The sequence below is a fragment of the Ambystoma mexicanum genome, chromosome 3q (assembly GCF_040938575.1).
Source record: "Ambystoma mexicanum isolate Mex_15411 chromosome 3q, UKY_AmexF1_1, whole genome shotgun sequence".
Taxonomy (NCBI): Eukaryota; Metazoa; Chordata; class Amphibia; order Caudata; family Ambystomatidae; genus Ambystoma; species Ambystoma mexicanum.
The window spans coordinates 858413154-858438781 of NC_090926.1; the positions used below are offsets into that span (position 1 = coordinate 858413154).

Here is a 25628-nt window from a genome sequence, read left to right on the forward strand (position 1 = left end):
GTGTCTTCCACTGCTGCAATCCGACCGCTCTCTGCAAGTCACTTTGTCCCCTTCGTGATATGAAGGAGTGAGCTGCCTTAGTGGTGGCAAGCAGGCATCGCTCGCGCCCCCAGTACCCAAATGGAGACACAGCGCCCTCTTAGCCAGGAAGGAAACTCCAGGGAGCAGACATCTATTTCCGGGTTGTCAAAACTATCGGACTCTTGGCGCCAGGGTGTTTGCTTGTCCGTTTATGGATTCTTTCAGTTTTGAGCATCACATCTCTCCAAGACTGGTGTGCACATTGTCACCCAGACTGGCGTCCTGCTACTTGGGGCACAGCAACTCTAAAGCAATACTAATCTTTTTCTTTTTTTAGTATTTCTGTTTGTATTCATTAGCTTCAAGTTTTTCATACAGAAATGCTCTTCAATAAGTCTTATTGGCAGCATGTGCAATCACACTGATGGGTTCTTTACAATAGCGATAGGAAGAGAATTGCTGATGATACAACAAAGGCTTGCTAGAGTGGAAGATGGTCATTTAATTTATTTTGCATTTTTAAAGCGCAAACACAGCCCGAGGGCATCGAGGCGCTGTTACAGGAATATGTCTCTTAGTTGCGTATTTATAACACGCTTAATACCCAGAGGTTTCTAAGCGCGGCCCCGGGGATCGAACCTGTGTTGCTTTGTGTCATCTTGTTTCCGCTGAGCTATCCTGCCGGGACAGAACATAGAAGCAGCACAGTACAGATGGACAATTAAATAAGTATAATGAAAGACATTGCTGTACATACCCAATAATAACCTATTTACACGTAATGCCCATGTGGTATAGAAAGATAGGTAGGCGGTGGAAAGAAGTAGTGAATAGAGTTGAACACAGCAACAATTTGAAAAGGTAGTGGTTGGTAGTTGTTGTGAGTGTTGAGCCATTCTGCATGGAGCCAGGGAGTTGAGGTGGAAGAGGATTGCGGGGCTCGCTGCTAGGCAATGGAACTCCCTCCCGCTCGCCCTCAGATCTGTTCCCCCACACCTTGCGTTTAAAGGCTATCAAAACCAGGCTATTCTCCTGAACCCCTCATCTAAACCAGCAGCGTCTCCATGCTAGGCTGTGATGTGCTCTCATGTAATAACAGCTAAATGTACTGTGCTATGCCACGATATGCTATACACCTTGTAACCCTACATATAGCCAATCGCCTTCCGTGTAACTTATCATGTACTTATGTATGCACACCGACCTGCAACTAAACCAATTCCATGCAACAGCGCCATGATACCTCTGGACTGTTTGTGCGCTTTATAAATGCAAATAAATACATGAATAAATAAGGTGAAAGGTGAAGCCCTAGTCCAGTTTGATGAGGACTAACAGAGTCTTAGTTACATGGAAGTTGAGGTATGGAGAGACTTCCCTGATGTTGCAGATGTTGAGCCTGACAACTGTCAACTTAAAAGTGATGAATTGATAGAATTTTGGATCATTGAAAAAGAGGACCCTTAGATTCATGTACATGAGGTGGGATGAGCATGGGGCCCAGGGCTATAGGATATAGGGAGGAACAGAGATTTAATTCGCCGTCAGGAGAAAGATCAATTTTGATTTAGAGTGGGCATCAGCCAATGGCAGAGAGACAGTTTGAAATGTGGAAGGATATTAAAGGGTGAAGTAGGGGAAGGGAAGACACTCTTGGCATCATTATTGAACATATTTAATAAAAAGCCAATTATTAGATGGGTTTCTAAGAGAGTTGGTGTATAGTATGGAAAGGAGAGGGCCAAGCACACAGCCTTGGGCAACCGCTACTGGGTGCCTGTTGGACTGATGGTGCCAAGAGATGGAGAAGGAGTGCTTAGCTAGGTATGCACCTATTCATGTGATGGCAGTGTCCTGGAAGGCAAGGTGAAAGGAGAGGTATTCTAAAGGGGAGAGGGCTGGTCAATTGTGTCAATGGTCACGGAGAGATGGAGGAGAATGAAAACAGATGTGAGTTGTGGTGAGGAAATTGAAAAGCTTGCTGAGAGCCCTTTATGTGGAGTTCCTGCACTGGAATCTAGATTGGAGGGGATTACTTAGTTTGCTAGCCTTCAATTAGGTTGGTATGTGGCTATGCAGTTGACTATCACTTCTCCCAGAATATTAGAGTATTGAGGGAGGCAGGAGACAGGAAACAGGGATGTAGTTGTCTGTCTTATTTGTGTTAGCAGTGGGATTCTTTGGGATGGGTATAAAAAAAGATAGGTGCAAGAGTGCAGAAAAGTAGGAGTAGGTAAGCAAAGCCAAATCCTTGAGTGTCTGCATTGCAAAGGTCAACAGGAGCCCAGTAAGGGTTTGCCAATCAGAGAGTGTGTGCCAGTTTAGCCAGGGTGGTGGGTGAGAAGTCCCAAAGGGAAGAGCATGTTCGGGTGATGGTTGGTGTAGAGAAGACTGGATGAGGGCGAAGGATGGTAATCTGGGTGAACTGTATTTTAGAGATTTTTGCTAAGAATTAGCAGGCAAAGTTGAGAGGAAGAGGGAGATTGGGGTTGGGTGTGATGAAGGACTGGGGGCATAGACAGCTTTTGGGATAGGAGTGCACGGAGGAGATGAGGTTGATGTTATAAGATATGATATTATAAGGCATTTATAAAGCGCATATACACAAGTGTTTCAAGGCGCGACGAGGCAAGGGAATGGGAACAAAGGGAGGAAAGACAATGATCCTACTAGGCTAGGTATCATTCGGATCGCGCAAGTGCATGGGATGGGGGAAGGGGGAAGTGCGGGGGGAGGGGTAGGGAACAGTGTAGTACATGGGAATAGAATTATAACAATGAAGAAAAGTAACGGCCACAGGTGGCAAGTGCAAAGGTAAGTGGAGACATCAGGTGTGCCAAGTGCTGGTAGTGGGACTGTAGGGATACAGAAACAGTTTCCAAGTGCTGGGATTGCCAGGCAGGCAGTGCAGGTGTGTGTGACTGGTGGGGTAGGGACATGGGCCAGAGATCAGAGGGTGGCCAAGTAACCAGTGCAATTTCAGTTTCAGCCAGGAGGTCAGCAGGGGAGAGGAGGAGAAAAAACAGAAGCAAAGAGAAAAGTTTTGAGGTGCTTCCGGAACCGGAGATGGTTCTCCTCAAGTTTCCGGGAGGCAGGGAGTCTGTTCCAGAGAAGCGACTGACCATGATGGAGTTGGAGGTGGATGAGCAAAGAGCTCGAGAAGGAAGATATTTAGGAATAGAGAGAAGGCCTTTTGGACAATGCAAAGGGTTTTGAACTTAATCCTCGCAGCCACTGGGAGCCAGTGCAGAGATTTCAGTCCTGGAGAGATACGGTCCCTGGGCTTGAGACCAAGGACAAGTCACGCAGTCCTGTTCTGGATGAGTTGCAGAGGGCGGAGAGTACAGGCAGGCAGATATAGAAAGAGGCTGTTACAATAGTCAAGCCTAGAGAGCACCAGAGCTCTGGAGACAGTGAGCTTCTGGGGGAAGGAGAGGAAAGGAAGAATACCTCTGAGGAGGTGCAGCTGGTAGTGTGACTACGTGGAGACGATGTGAGGAGAGAAGGAGAGTCTGGAGTCGAAGATGACCCTGAGGTTTTTAGCCTCGCAAGTGGGAGCAGGAAGAGGGCCAAGTGAGGCTGGCCAGAGAATGACAGGAAAGTTGAGAGCGGGTGTGCCGATGAGGAGAATCCCAGTTTTACTGGCATTAAAGCAGAGGTCGTGGGCAGCACACCACTCCTGGATAGCGGACAGACAGTGATGAGAAACGGAGTAGAGGTGGCCGAAGGTAGCCTGAAAATGAGTTGAGGGTTATCCGCATAGCACTGAAAGTGGGGGTCAGAGAGCGTCAATACGGTGGGCAAGAAGTGACAGGTATTGGTTGAACAGCCAGGCAGAGAGGTTAGACCCCTGGGGACACCACAGAGAAAAAGATAGCGGAGAGGAATGACCCAAGTTAGGCCTGGGAGAGTCGGTCAGAGAGGAAAGAAGTCAGCCAAGCCAGAGCCTGACCAGTGATACCCAGGTTATCACAGAGACATTTGAACAGGATGACATGGTTGACCATTTCAAAGGCAGAAGAGAGATCAAGCAAGATGAGGACACAGGGGGTGTTAGAATCAAGGTTGGAGCGCAGGTATTCACGGATGTTCAGGATAGCAGTCTCTTTGCTTCTGGTAGCTCCGAAGCCAGACTGATGGTCCTGAAGACAACCAACAGATTCAGTGTGGAGATTAAGCTGGGAGATAGCCAGATTTTCTAGGAGTTTGCCCAGGAAGGGAGTGATGGAGATTGGACGATAGTTACCAGGGCAGGAGGGGTCGGCAGAGGGTTTCTTAAGAAAGGGGTGCACAAGGGAGTGCTTCAGGGCGGATGGGAAGACTCAAGTGGCGAAGGAGTGGTTGCAGAAGTCGGCCAGGGCAGGAACCAGGGAGTTGATGAGGTCCTTGATGGTTTTGATGACTTGGCAGAGTAAGGATGGAATCTCGGTAAGAGACGATGTGGTAGAGAGAGCTTGTTTTTGGCCTTTTGCACATGTGGAGATACATGGAAGACCTTGGTTATTGGATCACTATGGAGATCCAGGATGGATGACAGCAATGAGTGTGAATGAAGGAATGAACAGTCTAGTATTGCTTTAAGGGATTTTCTAGTGCTGAACAAAAGTTGAGGAAGGCTTGTTCAACAGAGTGGGATGTAAGGCTAGACTTCATAGGGAGCACCTGACCTGCTTAAAGTAGGGAGACAAAGGGTCAGATTTGAATAGGTGTTTCGTGATGGAGTGAGAAGGAGGGAGAGGAGGGACAATGCTAGTAGAGGCATGGAGGGAGAAGGTTCAATTGTGATAATGTAGTGACATATTGTAATAGTTGAAATCAAAGCAATGTTTGATAATTCTCCAGTAAGACAAAGATGAACAGGGCCAGAGACACCTAGAAGACACACTCCCCTCAGATATACAATGAATGCCTCAGTATTTGTTAGTTATACTCAGGTTTTACTATATATCATAGCAGTTGCTCAGTGTTTATACAGAACAAACAACAAAAGAAGCATTTGATACAAAGCCAGAGTCAAATATCATCTGGTTAATTTACACGTACAAACCCTGAAAAAAACTCAAAAGGTCTCATGGGAATTGCAATATAATCAATCAATACATAGTGCTAAAATGCAATAAAAATGAAGCCAGTGTGAAAGGAGCACTGGGACTCAGAGTCATATGGTCAACACAACAGTGCTCCGTCCTTAAAGTGCTGTATTGGCAGCTGTTCTTGGATCGGCCTTCATCAGGACGGGATAAAGTGCTTGTGTGAGCTTCCTGCATGCTTTGTCAACAGAATGAGACAGGAAGGTGTATGAGGAGTGTGTGTGGGAATCTCAACTACAATCATTAGTAATTACGAAAAAGCAGTCAATGCATGCTATTAACGAAAGCTCCAACGGAGAAAAGTCTGTGGTTCCTTACCGTGATGTGTGTGTACCACGGTAGGTAGTGGCAAACTAAAAGGACTATACCAATGAGTTCTGGACAAAAGCACAGTGTCAATCCAATGCATGGGTCGAAACTGTTGAAAAACAAAGGTCGAAGGCTTTTGTTACAGCTGTAATGGGTCTGGCATTGGTGCGCAAACTATAAACAATTTACACAGTTACCAGAATGACAAAATCTGTCCTACCTAATATGCAGACTTCATTCCTGCATAGGTGGTAACATAATGTGGTGGTCAGCGCAAAAACATCAGCGCAAAGTATTTCAGTGATCTCTATTATTACTTACGGTTCAAAACTTTTATTTTCATAAGAACAAATAAGAACTTAATATAGCGTTAAACTATTAAATATGTGCACAATAAACCAAAGTCGGAACACGTCAAGTAATTCATCATAAACTAATTCCGAATAACAAATAGAAGAGAAAGAACAGAGGTGTATTAGGGGGTAAAAAGAAGAAAAAGAAGAAAGGAAAAAGAATGGGAGCATTGAAGCCAATGACTGAAAATTACATTTGAAATAAACCTTGCAGCAAACACAACAATATTTCAAACCCATTACATAAACTAATGAATGATTACACACATCAGTAATAATTAAAGCTAGAGGCATAAAGTTCCCAAATTAAAGTCCAGTTTCATCCATAGACGTTAAGAAAACAGCTCCAAATGTCCCAAAATGTGTCAATTTCATCTGTGTTTTTGTAAATGGCTTTTTCATACGTTGAAACAGTAAGATGCTCCTCTACCCAGTCTTCAATGTTAAAAGAATTACTTGATTTCCAGGACCTCAATATTATTTTTTTTAGCAACCATGCCTGCGTGCAGTAACCATATTTTCCTGCCAAAGTCAATTTCATCCAGCAAAGAGATATCGCCCAAAACTAATAAAGAAACATTCATGGGAATCACAGTGTTTAAGACTAAACTTAATCTTTCACAAACCCTTTCCCAGAACTGCATCATTTTGGGACATGACCAAATCAAGTGACTGAGGGAACCTCTTGAGTACTTACACTTCCAGCAGAGACCGCTGTCCAAATGTTGTCTCTTGAACAACTTTTCAGGTCTCCAATAGGCTCCAAATAGTAATTTCGTTTGAGAGGCTCTAAGGCCCCAATCCAAACTCATCAAACAAGTGTTATCACAGCACCTTCGCCAATACCTCAAGTCAACGTTTCCCCCTATCTCCTCAGCCCAAATTGCTAGTAATCTTGGATCTCCTTTTCGATTAGCTTTTATGATTCCGTACATGGTAGATGCAGGGTGTGATCTCTATTATTACTTGAACTTGAGCGGATTGCTACCTGCAAGAAGACTAGAGGCAGAGATGAAACCTCTGATATCCACAGATTGTAAAGGTGCTTGAGTGAGTACCATAAGGGGAAAGGGGGAAGTACGATGACTAATCCCTCAAGAAAGCACAAAAAATTGTACCTAATCTAGCGGCATGACTTCTCAAATGGATAGTTGCATGATGTAGAAGTCCGCACAGCAGGACAGCGTATGTAGTGTGCGTGTGTCCGCGGGATCACGCTTGCGGGACAGAACAAACAAGGAAACACCACTCTAAAGCTGCGTTCATGTGAAATAGATTGTGTGCCACAACTTAAGGGCAAGATGGCAGACTGGCCCTTAGGGGGATCGGGTGTGTTGTAACCATGTGTCTCACCTAATACTCTTGACAAGAGACGTGTCTGCAGGGGTCTAGAGCCTCCGGCTGAGCACGCTGCAGGCTTATTACGTTTTCATGGATACCTCTCTGTTTATAGTGGCGGCCATGTTGCCATTGGTCTTTGGTCAAAAGTAAACAATTTACATGGTGACCTAGTCACCATGTAAATTGTTTACTTTTGACCAAAGACCCTCGTAGGCCCAGTATAACCCCTGCGAACAGCATTTCGAATCACTGCCACGTTGGCATGTGGCAACAGAGGCACTCATTTCGGTATCCAGGTGGGAACAGAAATGGTTAGCACTAACTGAGTGCCGCAGTGTGAGCAAGAACAAGCAACTGCAAGAACCACTCATTGCAGTAATTGTCAGCTTTGGTATGGCAACACAAATGCAGTGCGCCCACCTGGACACCCATACGTGCACACCACTGCCATTGGGAGAGGTAAGAATGTTGGACTAGATTCTGGTTGTCATAATGCCATGTATGCTGACAGGTAAAAACATCATTAGGTTAGCACATTTCCTGTGGATTAACAGAACACATATGGAAAACCAGTGTGATATATATGTCATGTTTATGGAGCCGATAGCGGAACACATGACATATCTTGGAACAGGAATATGAGAGAATGAACATTGGAGTGGAATATAATACAGCAATTTGGCTAGAAGCCTACAGAATATTCACATCACCCTTACGAGAAACCCAGAGCATTGCCCTGCACTACAGCACGACAATCAAACTATACAAGAATATTTCACAATCCACCGAGTGTGAATAAAGGAATGGTTCAGATATAAGCAGGTATTCTGGTAATCAAACGGTGTACTATTACATTAGAAGATTATGTCTGCTTACTGAATAGCGTGGGCAGTACTGCTTTCACTACCAATAATATGGCAGTGAGACTAACTAGACAGAAAGGCAGACTTAGAGACCTTTAGCCCTCCTCCTTGGGATGGAAACTAGGTGGGAAATATATTACTCCTGCTAATTGTAGGCAAGGGAACATTCCAAAAAAGGGTGTTGGTATCTCATAGCCCATGAGAAGACATAGGACCTGTCCAACAAACATACATGTTTGGTTATCTCCCTAAGCCTAGAGGAAGGGGTCTTATTGCTTAACAAATATTGATGCACCACCCTTTCTAAAGACAAGGCAACATTCAAGAACTCATTGGCAATCTGTCAGAATACTTCGCCCCAGCAGGCAAAGTGATCACTAGGTAACTGGCAGTGGTGACGGCTGGCATTACTCAAAAAACAACTTTTCCATCAGCCCAAGCAAATGCTTGAAGCACTATCATTAGATACAGGCCAATGTATGTACATTTCCTGCAAGAATTCAGCAGTGCACTGCTTCTACGGCGTCAAGTGCAGGCTGATGGATCTGGCTTGAGGGAGTTTGGAGGTATATAGTGGCCTGCCTTCTGCCTAAAGGAATGGATGTGTGAAAACAAAAGGTGGAAGAAGAACATCATTTAGGTGGGACTACAACTATGGCCGCCCCACCTATCCAACCAGAAGATCAAGTTTTGACACAATAACATCACTGTGGTCAACCTTCACATAGCTCTACAGCTCCCCAGGCAAATAGTAAAGTTAGGTCTGCACAACTATATAAAGCTAAGAGCAGAACATGTTCATAAATATTCCAGCTGATGCTCCTTCCCTTGCCCAGTTTTCTAGGATCAGACTGATGGGACTTCAGGCTGAACTGGGAATAACACACTTTGTGGGACATTGTGCATGTGACCTCAAGGTCTCTGATGTAGGGGATCACTGTCTCACACCACATGCCAAAGATTTCGAGGATTATTCCTGTGACTGGCATTGGAGAGGGCACTATTGAGATCTGTTTCACAGTTTATATTTTGTGCCACAGAAAACAAAGACAAAACCTGATAGTGAAATTTAGATGGATTCAGCCACAAAATAGACAAGCGGGCATGACCTGGTGAAGAGTTAAGTACTGACTGAGGAGCGGCAGAGATGGGCCAGTAGACATAAACTCAAAGAATAGGCACAACGGACCAGCTAGATGGGTTCTTCCCGTTGGGCTATTGTTGGCTTTGTTTAAAACAGCAAAGTAACCAGCATGTCTGGAGGGTTTTAATGCTAGGTGAGATACGGCCCACAATGAAAACCGCAGCATTGCAATGTGGAGCTACGTGGGGAGGGAGTGAAAGTAAAGACAATATTCTTAAAGGTTCCCTGAAAGGCGCAAGAGAGGCCCCTAGGGCTCTGGAGGCTAAGGGTCCCAGGCAAGTGCCTGCTGGACCTGGGAGCAAGTAATTTTTTTTGGAAGCATGGCCAGATGAAAAGTGACACCCCTCCACCTGGATGGTGTGCCACTTAAGAATTTCCAATTGAAAAGGCTATTACGAGTTTGGTGGTATCTCAGTGGTAGTGCCACCGAGATACCATCAAAATGGTATTACCGTTACCACCACTTGGTCCAGTACCTCTGGATTACAAGTGGCGGTTTGGTGGTGTAAATCCCCATTTTATGGACTCCACTGGGGATTTCTGGCGCTATTCCTGCCTGCAAAATTACCGGATGCGAATACCACCGATTTAACTCATTCACTTTACCTAAAAAAATCAGCAGTATTGCCATCCGGTAATTACGCCAGAGGTAATACCCAAATGGAGGTAAACGGAATTACCTTCACTATTTCCCGCACAGCAAACTCGTAATGAGGCTCTGTTGAGCCTGTGACAAGCCATGAAGTATTGGTGATGATGTTGATGCTGAAATGCAACACAGTACGTTTGTTGCTCGATGTTTTTTTTTCAGTAGAGTAAGAAGATCAATAACATGCACATACATCCCACCAGTAGGGGCATGCTCATAGTTTTCATGGAAATCTTGAAGTGTACGCTACATGGCTGCATCCCAAATGCACCCCGAATAATACAATTCTCTGGATGTCTTTGAGGCACCCGGTAGTTTCATTGCAGAATATTCACAATAGACAAATTTCAGTGTAGGATATTCATCGACAAGAAACTCCCCAACAATATATAATTCATAAATGGGACAGATAGTAAGCTTAGGAAATGGGAGTATGTGTTCTAGTGGTGGGTCTGGGGGAAAACAGGGTGGTTGTGGGGTTTCAACTGCATTTTGCTGCCACACTGAACTTGAAAACTGTGAAAATTGATGAATGAACCATTTGTGGACAAATAAATCAGGAATAAAAACACATAAAGCCAGAGAAGGGCAGGCCACGTTAGTCCTTAACAAAGTGATATTCGCATAAGGACTCAAGAAGGTTGGGGCATAAGGGCTAAAAGGAACAAAGTGTGTTTATGTTGTTGTCAACTGTACTGTTCTAGTTGTTACTACATTGTGAATGGAGGATAGCACTGGGGCAACTACCACGCAGAGAAACAGAGGTTCGAATCCCAGATCGGCGCTTAGAAACTGAACTCAGGTATGGTATTAGGTGAGTTATAAGAAACCAATAAAATAAAATATCACTATAAGGGCTTGGGGTATCCCCAATATAAGTTTAAGCTAGTAAGAGGTATTTGAAATATCACTTGGTTGGTTAGTTTTAGCTCCTGTCAAATTTATGATGATATTAGCCGAAAGGAAAAGGGGTGATTTATATAGCCATAGTTGGTATAAGGATCCTGAGGGGTGGTCGGATTTTAGGTTTTGAAAAGAAGTTTGATGGAAAATATGAAATATGTTATTCAAATAGTGAGATGGAAAATGAAGTTATTAAGTTTTGTTTTGGAATAATTGTATTTTTAATGTTATAGTAGCATAGTTTTATTCTAGCTAACAAGGGGGGTCCTGGGAGACTCTCTATCAGACACGAGTCCTGGTTACAAGAGCCTTACCCAGAGTCTTTAGCTCACTATCTTTCACAGAGAAGAAATATCCGAAACATATCAGTCTTTGTCCTGCCCTGGGGCAGTCCAACACCGAAATGCTAGGCAATTCTCCTCTGAACAAGAGTACCAACAGCAACCCCAGACACGTGTTTCCATCTGGTTGAACCTCATCAGTAGGGTGTAGCTGTGCCTCTCTAAGAATAGTGAGCAAGGGGTCCACGTCTGGATTCCCCTAGTAACTTAGGGTGAGACTGTAGGGTATTTTGTGGAGATTTGGGGCCTGACGGTATTTTATTACCGCCGAAAAATAACTTAGCAATAATCACTCCTTGTATTCAGATTTGGCCATGTGCAACAATAATACAGTGGACATGCATTATTTCAGCACCCAGACATGCATATTTGGTATGCGTGGTTGGTATGCGTGGTTGGTATGCATGGTTGGTGGTATTTTGGTGAGCATAATTCCCTTGTTTTATTTGTGGCCCCAATGTCCAGAATCCCTTATCTTTGCTTAGATTTTTCGTGTAATCACTAGAGAGACCTCAGACCTACATTTTAGGAATACCACATTTTCAGTGTTAGTGTTAGTGTGCCACCATGGGCGATCTCACTGACTTATTTACGACAGAGAGCTATATGTGGTAATTTTGTGGTAATTTCCACTACCTTATATACGGTAGGGAACTATGTTCAGAGAGTCCCTCTTCCCGTTGGCTCATGTACCTCCAACGAGCTATGCTACAAACAATCACTCTCAACTGTCCATACTGAATATGATCATGCACACATCTGTCTTAAAATGACAATTGCATTGTTTAAAAATCTCCCCTCATCATCAGCACTGTATTGGTAAATAGAAGACACACCACCCGTCTGCTTTCAAATATTTTTCTGTATTATAAAAGTTGCATTTAAACACGATGTCACTCTTTACAGAAATAAATAAAACAGCACATTAACAGCATTGTCTGTAATACACTGAAAAAAAAATGGCGGAGAACAGAACACAATTTGCAACATTAACGTGTGATTAAGGCACCGGAATCTCCTTTCCTACTCTGACTGAACATTCTCGTACACACTCAGCTCCCACACTTATGTAATTACCTTATCTGTTCAGAGTTTTCTTCAGCTGTTCTCTTTCTGAATGTGGCTCCCTTAAAGATTAACCCCAGTGAAAACGAACGCCTGCCGTTCTCAAACCAGGGTTATTATGTGGAATTCTCAGCTTTTGCAGATAGGAATGTCTCAGCCAGGAAAAAGGTCCTTCTCCCAGCTCTGCCAAATCTTGACTGACTTTCTCTCTCCTCAAACTCCCCCCAGCAAAACTCTGATCACTCCCTCTAGCATGATACTTGCTATGACGCTGCTCCAATCAGAATCAATCATGCCATCTCCTCCTTCTCTACACAATGGCTCATTTTTATAGTAATACTTTGTAACCAACTGATTTCCTGTTCTTTCGAGCTCTTTTGCTTCCTGTAATTATGTGGACAGGGCAGCAGAGAAAAAAAAAAAGGATGTGCGTTTAAAAGTTCACTTTCAGAATAGGCCTAATTCTGCAGTGGAGACACATTTTTATTAGTGGATTATGTTTCATTAGTCAGGTTAGTTATAAGTAATGTTAGTTATTATTTTCAAATGTGTCTCTCGCACCATAGGCATTTCAGGTGAAAAATGGTGTGCATTTTTGAATGTGCACGTGTGCTTTTAACTGTAAAAATAGATTTGCATCTTATATGTTAAAACCATTTTTGACTGAATGGCCTGTCTTTCCTTGTTAATCTGGTAACACATATAGCAATGCACCGCACCCTTGTGGTGGTGCTGCAAAAAAAAAATTGCTACCTGTGCAGTAGTGCTGTACTCTGTGCTGTTTGCTACCAGTGCAGTAGTGCTGTACTCTGTGCTGTATGCTACCAGTGCAGTAGTGCTGTACTCTGTGCTGTAACACGCCAAATATCCTTACAAGACCCAAAGTTACTTGAAATATGCAGCTAAAAAGGGGGGTCCTGGGAGACTCTGGGTAAGTCCCTCGTAACCAGGACTAATGTCTGGCAGAGGGACTCCCAGGACCCCCCTTGTCAATTTGCATATTTAAGTAACTTTGGGTCTCACCCTAAGTTACTAGGGGAATCCAGACGTGGACCCCTTGCTCACTATTCTTAGAGAGGCACAGCTCCTCCCTACTGCTCACTATTCTTAGAGAGGCACAGCTCCTCCCTACTGATGAGGTCCAACAAGACCGAAACACGTGTCTGGGGATGCTGTTGGTACTCTTGTTCAGAGGAGAATTGCCTAGCATTTCGGTGCAGGACTGCTCCAGGGCAGGACAAAGAAGTATATGTTTGGGATATTTCTTCTCTGTGAAAGATAGTGAGCTAAAGACTCTAGGTAATACCCTCGTAACCAGGACTAATGTCTGGCAGAGGGACTCCCAGGACCCCGCTTGTCAATTTGCATATTTAAGTAACTTTGGGTCTCACCCTAAGTTACTAGGGGAATCCAGACGTGGACCCCTTGCTCACTATTCTTAGAGAGGCACAGCTCCTCCCTACTGATGACGTCAAACTGGACTGAAACACGTGTCTGGGGTTGCTGTTGGTGCTCTTGTTCAGAGGAGAATTGCCTAGCATTTCGGTGCTGGACTGTCCCAGGGCAGGACAAAGACTGATATGTTTGGGATATTTCTTCTCTGTGAAAGATAGTGAGCTAAAGACTCTGGGTAAGTCCCTCGTAACCAGGACTAATGTCTGGCAGAGGGACTCCCAGGACCCCCCTTGTCAATTTGCATAGTTTTATTCTATACATCATTTTCGTGTATTTTTTATATGTTATGTGTAAAGTTTATTTTGTAAACTAAATCACATTAAAGCAATTATTATTATTAATAAAATAAAATAAATAGATAAAATTTGTCTCAGGGATACGCAAGCTAGGTGAGGACCTGGTTGAAAGGCCATTCACAGCAGACTGTTGATGGTAAATCAGAAGCACAGCTTTCCTTTCTATCACACCTGTGGAAAGCATGGCACAAACTGGTGATGGGCAACATTAGACAACTGATTTCCAGATAGGCTGATCACACAAAGGACATGTCCTAAATTGGGCATATGATGGAGACGTAGATGGGCTCTAGTCTGTGGTAATCTCAAAGCTACAATGGCAGAGTGTTCTGACCATTTTGGCAGGGCCTTCTACATGTTTAAGTCCAGCCTAAAGGCATTCATGCGGACATTTCCGAACAGTAATGGAGTGGGCTTTATTAATTCTATCTATTAATAACCATACAGAACACAGGAATCGTATTGCTCAATGCGGCCATCACTCTGGCATTGGAATGGACGTTTTCCTTTTGAACCCGGAAGGTCGCTTATGGCAGAAGGCGAGGGTGCACTCCCAGATGGGAAAAGCCCAATGGGCAGCGTGGCAGAGTTGGACCAAGAGACAAGAAAGAAACAGCTGCAAGAAGAGCTAGTGGTCAATGGCTTCTAGCTAGGGTCTAGCTGTGGCCTCACTCAAAATGGAAGAAACCTTGCTCCAACCAGGAGCACGCATCCAACAACTCGGCCTCTGGACATGGAACCAGGACTAACAAAAAGGAGGAAACAGAAGTAAACCATTGACCTGCAAGTAATTGCCATCCTCAAACCTAAATTGTGGGTTGTTTAAGTGGTATTTTGAAATCAGATTTCCTAATTGGTGTGACCCAGAAAGATAAGATGGGTTAGAAAGTGTACATTTTTATATCTTTAAAACAAAATATGAGTAGAGAAAGGTGTGAAATTTGTTCTGTGGCCAGGAGGTGAAATGGGTGCAGCAATTGAAATCATTGTATTTGGAAATACTCTGGTGGTTGCAATGGCTGGTCAATATGGTAATGTACCAATGAGACTGAAAAAGCATGGAAGGGGGTATGTTGAACATTTATAATTTAGGCAGATCGGTGGTCTATGAAAACTATACTGGGTGTATTTATTATTGTGATTAGGATATTTATTGAGTCTGGACCTAGCTTCAGGAAGTCATCGGGAGAAGGACACGGTGAGCGAAGCTAACATACAAGAGACCAGGGAGCTAATAATGGTGGGAGGGACGGCGGGCAATTTGGCAGCAAGGGATCTACAGGCACCCTGGGGAGGAAACAGGGACGTGCAGATCACCCCGTCTCAGGTTAGGAAGGGAATGGAGGGTGTGTTAGGGAGGAGCCATTCCTTGAACAGGAGAGTCTTTGGCGCCTTACTGAAATCATCCCTTATCAAAATGATTACCATCCAAATCAACAAACTGTGCCCCTCGAAATACACTGTAGCCTTCCTGAATGCTCCGAGATGAGCAGAGGGCAGCAAGACTACTTGTGTACATCTCTAGGGCTTATCAGGGGTTAGTGTTCCTGGAAATTCAAGTGCCAGCCCTCCGACAGTCATGTACCCTCCTTGGAGAGTGTACTTTAACTATTGCCAACTTACCATATTGTGGGGCCTACACAGATTGCCAGCAGTCCTGATGCACTGTGATTTGAGTAGAAGTGCTGTTGAGTACCGGTAGCAATACAAGGTACCTCATTATCTCTAGGCATCAAATAGGTACAATTCCAAAAAAAGAAGACAACTTTGTGGAAATGTTGACAGTTCCGTCTGAGTATCATACAGCAGTGCCAATTGCCAAATCTATCGTTTTTTTGCAAAGGCAAGTTTCTTTTGTGGCTAAGTGCAACATAGATGTCCCCACCGGTACAGTCACCACATCAACCATATTTGTTATTAGTCCATTCACTGCTAACTGTGAGAGCCTGAGGGTATTCTCACTCCTACTGCCCTTGGATCCAGGCTGCCAGGGAAAGGCCATCACTCTTGGATCCTGACCCTGGGGGTGGAGATGCGAGGGAGGATCACTTGGGTCGAGGTCCTTGAGGATTAGGAGTGGGGTGCCCTCGGGCGAGACATGGTATCCCCCTTTTCCTATTGACAACCAACCTAACCCTTCCTCCACCTTTATTGGCTATTATAAGCCAGCTCCCCTCATTTCCCCACATATAACATGTGGTATCTGGGTGGCAATAGTCATCAGCCAGCAATCAGAACCAGTCCAGAACCAGGGATGTACAAAAGGAAAGCTTGCTATATTGTTTCAAGTACAGGAAGGAAGACGAGCAGGTTAAAAGCATCTTTCCTCTTCAGCTCTCCATCTTTTAGTTCCCAACCGTCATCCTGACACCCAGGATCCGGATACCTCACCACATTCCAAGCACCACTACACTCATACACACAGCTCACTCAGCCCAGTGGTAGGTTACAACACACCTCCTTTCTCAAAAGAAGAAAACAAAACGAAAACCCAAAATGTACATAATGAACACCATTACCTCGACAGCATGCTCACAAAACTAGGATTGTAACATTTTGAGGAAACATAACACCTTTTGTCCTGGTCTGCCCCTCATCCCCCAGGAACTCAGGTCTGCCACCTGTGAGTTCAGACTGCTCCCTATGAGCAAAATAACTTCACTAACATTCGCAACCAACAACATAAAACCTTGCTCCTTCTGTTCAGGCCTGCCACGCCCAAACCCTAGACCTGCCACGCCTAGGCACAACCTCACCCACAGTACAGAGCACCCAGTCTCTGCAGTGCAAGCAAACCACCCTTGCGTCCATAAATCCTTTAGAGTCATTACACAACAACTCGTTAAGCCACACAAAAAGTAACGTACATTCCTCACACTCCCTTCGAACAGGACAAAAGCCAGCAACTAACAACAACCACCAAACACCACCACTTCTTCTATAACAATTTAAAGAAATGAGAAGATAGGAAATTAACTAACAACAGAAAGAGCACACTAAACAGTGATTCTACTACACAGGCATGGTGCGTAGGGATGCACAGGCCCTGTGGGAAGACCCGCACACGTCCTCTGTAAAGACTGTATGCATGCCCAATAGTTGGAAAACCTCTGTGCTTGCCAAAACTATTTCTAAAATTGTAACACATTTTGTTTCCCCAAAATGTGAACTACGTAACACCAACTTCCTGTGTTTAAAACCTAATAGGTTATGTTATGTTATGTTATATATATTTGTAAAGCGCACGGTCGCCAAAAGGCATCATGGCGCTGGTAGGGAGGCTGCGAGCTCAGTAAGGACAGAGACGTTAGAACAGGGTGGTCTTCAGAGCTTTCCTGAGAGCCAGATGATTGGCCGAGGATTTAAGTGATAGTAGCAGAGTGTTCCAGAGCTTGGCTGCGGTAATAGAGAAGGCTCTGCCGCCATATCTTTCCCGATTGAACCTGGGGACCTTAAGGAGGTTGGTTGTAGAGGAGCGAAGGTCCCGATCCGGGATATATCGTGAAAATTTAGCTTGAAGGAATTCCGCTCCTAAGCCGTGAACTGCCCGGTGGACAATGAACACCATTATAGGTCAAAGCATGATCACGTGCCACCAAAAACCTTAAACTCAGAAACAACACAACACTGGCTCATACTCTGTGTGCCCCAATAGGAACTCTATCCTAGGACTCAATGAGGCATGCCAAGAGGAACTCCTATCCTAACTCTCTAAATATGAAATTCAACCATTATTCCTTAAAATGACACTGACTTCTGTCACCAGGTTTACCTGTAAACCCCACATCCAACACCATGGATGCTTTATATGTCAGTCGCCCAAACTTTCTACTATGATAGTCCAACTCCAATCTTGGACGATCCCACATACTTTTCATCTCATGTACAACTATCCAAGTATCCACTCTACAATACTATACTCATGGCCGCTCTCACACAATGTGCGACTCGTGACTCCTGTATGCGTCTCAAATTCCCCTTTCTTAAAGAATCTTCACTAAAATTTGGGCACCACACCTGGTCATCATGTAGGTCACACCTTAAAGATTCATTCACGCTACACCTTAAACATGCACACATCACAACAATAGAAAATAGGCAACTGAGGAGAACAGTAGACATTTTAAGGCAAGAGGAAAGGGAGCAACATAGGTGTTACCTGGCTAGACTGGCCTACATTCAATGTAGCACAGTCTAGCCAGGTAATAACACTTATTCTTCACCCTTGGTGCACATTTACTGTGCATCAAGGGAAAAGCAAGCATACGTGTTATCACAAGTCCCAATTTAATGTGTAGGTAGTTACACTTTGTTTGTTTTACCCTTGGTGTACATTTGGCACCAATACGTTTCTTTGGGGACCACTAGTCCTGGCCTTCATCAGTGATGTCAGTAACTGCACATCAAGTGTAAAACAAGCATATGTGTCATGCTTGCTTTACCCTTGATAAACCAAACATACATCATATTACCGGGCTAGACTGGTCTACATTGTACCCATTATGTGAAGTAAAAATGCATGCCACATTAAGAATGTACATGCAGAATGGCACTACTACTGTCAGTCTGCATATACTTTCTTAACGTATCATTTAGTTTTTTTATTTGGGATCAAGGGTCAAACAAAAGTGATGGGTGTTATTACATGGCTAGCCTGGCAGGTTACAAGAGGTGGCAAGAGAGAGATGGGGAGTAGAGATTGTGGAAAGAGGAAAGTAAGGGGGTGAGAGGATGAACTAACTGTGCCACCAGTACCAACAGAGACCAGCACCTCATGCCAGAAGCATATAGTGCCACTGTGAACATTCTGTTTTCATCTGTCGAAAGCTTGTCAGCGGTGGGGCTTTTGTTGCAGTATCTTTTTGCATGAGCCCCCTTTCAAGCAGTAGTCAGATTGTCAGTGATTATGTAAAATCAGCGACTGCAGCCTGTGGGGGCGGCATGGCAAAGCTGTGATGATTCTGCATGCAGCTACCAGCCCATCAGAGGAACCCGACACTTTTTCTCTTTCTCTGCCCACGCCATGCACCACCTCAGCGCTCTAATTCCAAACACGTTTATGCTTTCATTTGCACAGGTATTTATTACGCACCAAGTCTAAAAATGGGCAGAATGCAAAAAGTGCCCAGAGATACGCAAAATCAAGAGACGCTCCCTATTCCAGGACTGTTCATGCTTGATATTTTAATGAAGCAGAATAGCTCACACTAACCAACTCATGATATATAATTGAGTAACTGTAATAAGTCTATAAATATTATAATTACTTATAATAATTACATTATTATTGTTCGACCAAATCCCAGGCATGCAACGTCATGTCTCAGCCATGCTCACAGCCTCACCACCTCACTGTACTCTGTTCATAGTGGCAAGCCCAGTTGGCTCAGGGTTTCAGATCACTCGATAATGGCTAGTTTAGAAGTGGCTGTGCTAGGATAATGTTGTTGCAGGGTGCCCACTAACTGGTACCCTCTGTGATGCGCAGAGTCCCTGTGAGGGCCTGAATCCAGGTCAAGCTGGCTGACCATGACTGTGTCTGTTCATTTAAGCTTTTGGCGGGAAATTAAAAATAGTTAGGAGAGAGTTAAGGTGATCAGATTTAACCCAACAAAACCCTTGAAATTCTGCACTGGCGTTTGAAGCAAGTCCACCTTAAGTTTGCACCCTGTGTTGCACCGAGTATGACCACAATGTTGGCATCACAGAACTTCAAGGGTTTTGTTATACTATAGTTTCTTTGGGGCCCACTAGCCTTGGTCTTTGGCCTGGGCCATTGTACATATTGCACTAATACCATTTTTTGGGGCCAACTAGCCATGGCCTTCGACCATGCCTACTGTACAGGTTGCACCAATACGTTTCTTTGGAGCGCACTAGCCATGGTCTTCGGGGGCCCACTAGCCATGGCCACTGTACATTTGGCACCAATACGTTTCTTTGGGGACCACTAGTCCTGGCCTTCATCGGTGATGTCATCTGTGATGCCATCATTGTGGTCATACGCTGCGCAATAGGGGGCACAAAGTTAAGGTTGACTTGCTTCAAATGCAAGTGCTGAATTTCAAGGGTTTTGTTGCTTTAAATCTGACTACCTTAACTTTCTCTTAACAAAGGTTTTTTCACTGAATTTCAAAGGTTTTCTTGCTATGTTGTTTTCACGTTAAATCAGATTCCCTGAACTCTCTATTAACTTAAGTTATTTTAAGGAATACCAAGGGTTTATAATACGATAGTTTCTTTGGGGCCCACTAGCCACAGCCTTTGGTCGTGCCCACTGTACATGTTGCACCAATAGGTTTCTTTGGGGCCCACTAGCCATGGCCTTCAGCCGTGGACACTGTACATGTTACGCCAATAGATTTCTTTGGGGCCCACTAGCCGTGGCCCTCAGCCTTGGTCACTGTATATGTTGCACCAATAAGTGTCTTTAGGGCCCACTAGCCATGGCCTGCCTAGTAGATGTGATTACTGCAGATGTAAAATGTCCCTTTATTCACTCCTTCCCGATTCCCATGGGATTCCCCAATAATGGCAATGAACTACACATACAGTGACAATGAACTACCCATGTCCGCGGCATTACCCTAGTATTCCCTCAATAGTCAGAAAACGTTTGAAAATCAAAAACTCTTCTTCAGAACTTTTGATGGTCCCCGCTCCTCTCAGCTGCTTTGTCCCTCCTTGGCCCTCTTCCATTACCCCCTTTGACTCTTTCGTCCGTATGACGCATTTTCTTTTCCGAGCGCATCTTTCATTGCAGCCACGGGAATCTCGCAAGATGATCCCAGTATTCCCCTGATAATCTGAAAACATTTGAACTGTAACTGGCTTTCCAAACCACCACCAACTCTCTTATTTCACATGGTATACTCTTTACCCCCTGCGCACCTCTAGCATAATTCATCTGCATCCTTTTCCCCCCTTCAAATACCTTTTTGAGCACTTTAAATTTTCACATTACCCAGTATTATCCCAGTAATCACTCACATTGAGCAAAAAAGGCAGATTTCATTTCTGAAAAACCTCTCTGTTGCAAAGCACTGTGAAAGATATAGCTACATTTTTGCGAGCAGGAGTCACTCCCTTCCCCGTCAAATATTTTAAAACTACCGGCCGGATTAATCCCAAATCTTTCCCAGAAATTAAGTGAATGTTTTGTTCCCAAGTTGTTTCTTATCTGGTCCAAACCTGCCCAGTAGTTTTTGCACTTCAGCTTTACCAAATTTGGACTTTTTCTGTGTGGGAAAATGAATGGGAGTAGGCCGGAAACAGCATTGTTTTGCTTTCTTAATGACGATTATGTTGAATTAATGTGGATGTTTCCAAGCTTTGCGATGGCTTGTGTGAAAGTCCATTGCGCAAAACCTTACCACAAAAATTGCACATAACCACCGCAATCTCCTTTTTGCTGTGTTCGTCCTTTACGTGGAAATATTCCATAGTGTCACATATACGAAAATCTGAAATCACACAGCCAAAATAGATAAGACTCCCAAATACCTACCATGTGACTGACCATGGCCTTTGGCCATGGACAGTGATTTTTCACCCCCAGCGTCACCATACCTATCAAAATTACTTTAAAAAAGAAATAAAACACATACACTCCAAAATGTATAGCCGCGTGCAATGAACTACTCTTACCCGCAGTGTTCTGTAGTCTTCCATAGCCTCGGGTATATCTGCGAATATTGGAAAAAAGGCTGAAAAGAATGCTTTCCTGCCCCCCTAAGCCCCGACCAAGTACCCCCCTCATCTGTGCCAGCTACCCCCAGTGCCCAGATGGCCTCCTCACCTCCCCTGCCCTCTCCCTTTCTTCCCACAACACACACTGTTGTGACACAGTTTGCTGTTAGATGCCAGCTATTCCGGGCTATAGCCGTGGCTACAGAAAGCTTTGTGTTGCAAACTCAATCCCTGGACCTCCTATAACTCCCAAATGTCACTTGGTGTCCACCAGCTACCTCCTCACCTCTAGACTAAACTCGTGTGCAGTTATTTTAACCTGCAAAAAGCTTTTAAACTACTTTTCTTTTCCTGTTATCCTCGACTATAACCAATGTTATCTCTTGCATCAAGAGAAAAACCAGATGGTGGCTGTTAAATTTCTAAAAAGACGCGGCTATGGGTAAATTCCCGAGATATAGCTATCTATTTTTTAGAAAGGGGCACTCCCTTCTCTGTCAAATATTTAAATAACTACTGCACGGAATAACCCCAAACCTCGCTTGAAACGCGAGTCAACGCTTCGTTGTCAAGTTGTTTCAGACCTGGTTCAAATCTGTCCAGAGGTTTGGGATGTGCACTCTGACAAAAATTGACCTTGTTTGATATGGGAAAATGAAATGGAAGAAGATTGCTTTTTTTGTCTTCTTAATAACTTTATTTTTTTAACAAATTCTTACGAAACTTTACAGTCTGGGGGTTGAGTCCTTAATCACTTTCGAAATGTCTGTCAAATCTGTTATATGTATATGAAAAAGAAACGGTGGACTGATACACAGTCTCGGGCGCAGCGGCACTCAGGCAAAAGTAAAGATTGAAAAATAAACTATATCCCAGGCGTCATTGCTGTGCAGAAAAGTCCTTTATTGAGGCGTAGATTTTGGACAGGAAAGGCAGCAGCAATAGCAAAGGAACAACGCGTTTTACCCTACACGGCCTCTGCTTGATATATATACACACACATATGAACATGTTAACAATTAACTTGTTCGGTTTTCTTGTTTATGGTGAATTTGATATTTTTAGATGATTCACGGCTAATATTTATAATGTGCTGAAAATATAGTGTAATTCAATGCATGTGCAATTGCACACGAGCCATTCGTGTGTCTTTTAAACATTTACCTGCACTGTAAATGCTTGAAGCTATAGCTTATTCCAAGGGCAGCGAGCAAGCTTGACTGAAATACATCTTCTGATCCAACCGCAGGTGAAGGGTCTGTCAGTGACTTACCCCTCATCCATCTCTTCAGTCTACTCGCTGCTTCCTGTGCGCTTGTTGCTCTTCCCTCTCTTTTGGATGGGAAGATTCTCGCTGAAGAAATACTCCTGCCACACTTTTTAATTATCCGCAGTGAGGAAGCTGTGCAAAGATGGCAGGATGGCCTGATATACTTGTGGCATTTCAAAACTGATGTGGCTAAACTGGCATGTGGAAAGAGGATTGAACGGAGATGTTCATAAATATCCTTTCTCCATACCACCCTTCACCGCCTCCTAGCTCTGGCCTGGCACGTGTTATTCCCTTTTCCTATTCATCTGTCCTTTTCTGTTACCCTTGCCCTTCCCAGCTTACAGTTTCTCCTCCACCCCTCCAGCTCCTGTCAGTTTTTGACTGCCCCTCACTACTCCTGGTTGTGGTGTCTCTTCCCCAACTACTCTCACTTCTATTTTGCTGTTCCTTCATTCCCCGTCATGGTATCACTTCCCCAACCATTCCTGCATCCAATTTCGGTTTCTCCATCCTTTCCTCCCATCTCAAGTTAAATGCACATTCAAATGATTGGACTCCCCTTAAATCGAATTTGAGAAGTTTTAGATAAAATCAGCAGCTGTCTTCCTCCAAATGATCCTCTGGTTTGATACTGACTCCTTCCTATTTAATAGTTCATTATGGTCTAGCTCATCAATTACAAGCAGGCTTAATTAAGTGACCATGTCGTGCCACGTGGGCCAGACCACCTGGTAATGGCCTGCCATCCTGAGTCGGAGTCTTGCCGAGGGTAGTGAGCCATTAGCAGATGGTACAGTCCACCTTGAAGAGCATTATCACTATTAGAACCTTGGTGCCTTCATCTGGAGAGCAGATCGTTTTTTTAAAGGAAATGCGTGCCACGTATATCACACATGATCCGTTTCCATTATAAAAAAAGCTATCAGACGAAATGGTTGGCGTTAGAAATTGAAAAAGGACAGGAGGGTTAGTCGGACATAGAGGAAGCAGACACCGGAAGCCAGTTGAATATAGGTATGTGGCCGGTAAGAGGTGAGTTAGGGGGCCAGGGGGAATTGGATCAGAGGTGAATGGGGGCCTGTGACAAGCGTCAGAGTGTGGCGGTGGCAGTCAATACACAGGTTGGGTCGGGCAGTGGAACATACAGCAGAAATGGAACACAGGCTTACCTTGGCAGATGCTGTCTGCGTTCTGTGCATCTGATTGGGCAGAGTCACTTCTCCGGATGCTAATATGAGCACATGCAAATTTGGGATTACAGGCCAACATTTCGCTTTCCCTCAGATTACTGTTGTTTCCCATGATCACTGCAGACACAACTCATGGCCCTCATTAGGACTCCGGCGGAAAACCATGGTGCTATTAGCACCATGGTCGATGCCGGAGTCTGCCATGGCGTAATGGGGAATTACCACTCCATTCCAAGGTTGGCGGGGCTGTAATTCCCCATGCCACCATGTCCCTTCCCCATTCCCATTTTTGCCCCATAGGGCATTATGGGAATGGGGAAGGCGGTAAGTACGGTACTGCAAATTCCGGTACCGTACTTACCTCAAGAGTTCCTTTGCGGGCCCCTACTTTAACGGCTGGTCTAGACTCGCAAAGGGACCTCGTAGTAAGGCGTTAAGGGTTTAACGGCGCCGACACCTTCTACGGCGCCGTTAACTCCTTAACGCCTGGGTCCTAATGAGGCCCCATGTGTGTGGAAGGTTCCATGTGTTCAAATCGCGGCAAAAATGGCCGTTTACAAAAGAAATGGTGGCAAAAAGGCTGTGGTTTTGCCGCTGCAATCTATGTAAAGTATGCTGGGGACAACCCTGCAACCCCCGCTCCCCTTAAATGGTATAATGGGGTACACCTTTACTGGGTCAAACCGTGGCATTTTTGCCGCGATTTGTTGTAAAGGCGAAATTGTTGCCGCAATTCTATTACTGCATACCGTGTGGAATGGTTCTTTATGCCCCACTAAGCTCTTATTGTGGCCTCCCTCTTCAGTTCTCACAGTTCGTGAACGAGGGATATAGTGTCAACAGCAGGGCAGCTCCCGTTCCTGCCTAATCTTGGCCATTTGTGACTCCCTCTCTCTGTGTGCACCGGCTCCCTGAGAAAGTGTGGGTCAGAGGCAGGTTAGAGGCGAGGGAAAAATGTTAGTGAGAAGGCAGATGAAAGGGAAGTGAAGAGGGTAACTGCAGCTTTATTCATGTTTTGGGAATGCCATAGCCTGTTGTGAGCAAAAATGATCTTTGGTGGAAAGGGAGCACAGAACAATGGCAAGATGCCATCTGCTTGAAAGGAGAAGCCACAGGATGGTAATGGGCCAAAATGTCGACCTCAGAATTCCAATTCTTTTTTTTTACCCCCTTACACCACATATATATATATATGTGGGGGCATATGGGATATAATAGTAGTATAGAGGGATTGCGGGGGGTCTCCCCCCACATATGTATGTCGTGTAAAGGGTGTTTAAAACATTTTTTTATCAGCATTTTCTGCCGTCGAAATTCTGGCGGTCGTAGTGATCACATAGTTCCCACAGGATAAATCAAACATGTACTTCAGGTTATTTGTAAGCTGAGCGATACGAATTAGCATGAACCCAAAAAAAAAGAAAGGCACATGCCTACTACAAAATAAATAGTGCATCAGGTGATGCGCTACATCTTGGACTGCCGTGGTTTTCAACAAACACGCCAAATGACACCTCACCATTGGTCGTAGCAAGTTCTGCTCATCGGTTTTGTATGACTGTTTTGCTCTGTTGTCGGCGGTGTTAGTCATGATCTCTGCCCCGAAGCAGAATGACTAATACATCTGCCGCCTTTGACGGCAGTTT

The 25628-nt window shown here is 44.3% G+C and overlaps 1 protein-coding gene across 4 annotated transcripts in view; it reads left to right on the forward strand.

The window, feature by feature from the left end:
- The window catches only part of RAB11FIP4 (RAB11 family interacting protein 4), a 1742713-nt gene that overhangs the window by 1631691 nt on the left and 85394 nt on the right, over positions 1 to 25628 (forward strand). The gene's annotated exons all lie outside the window — the stretch shown is intronic.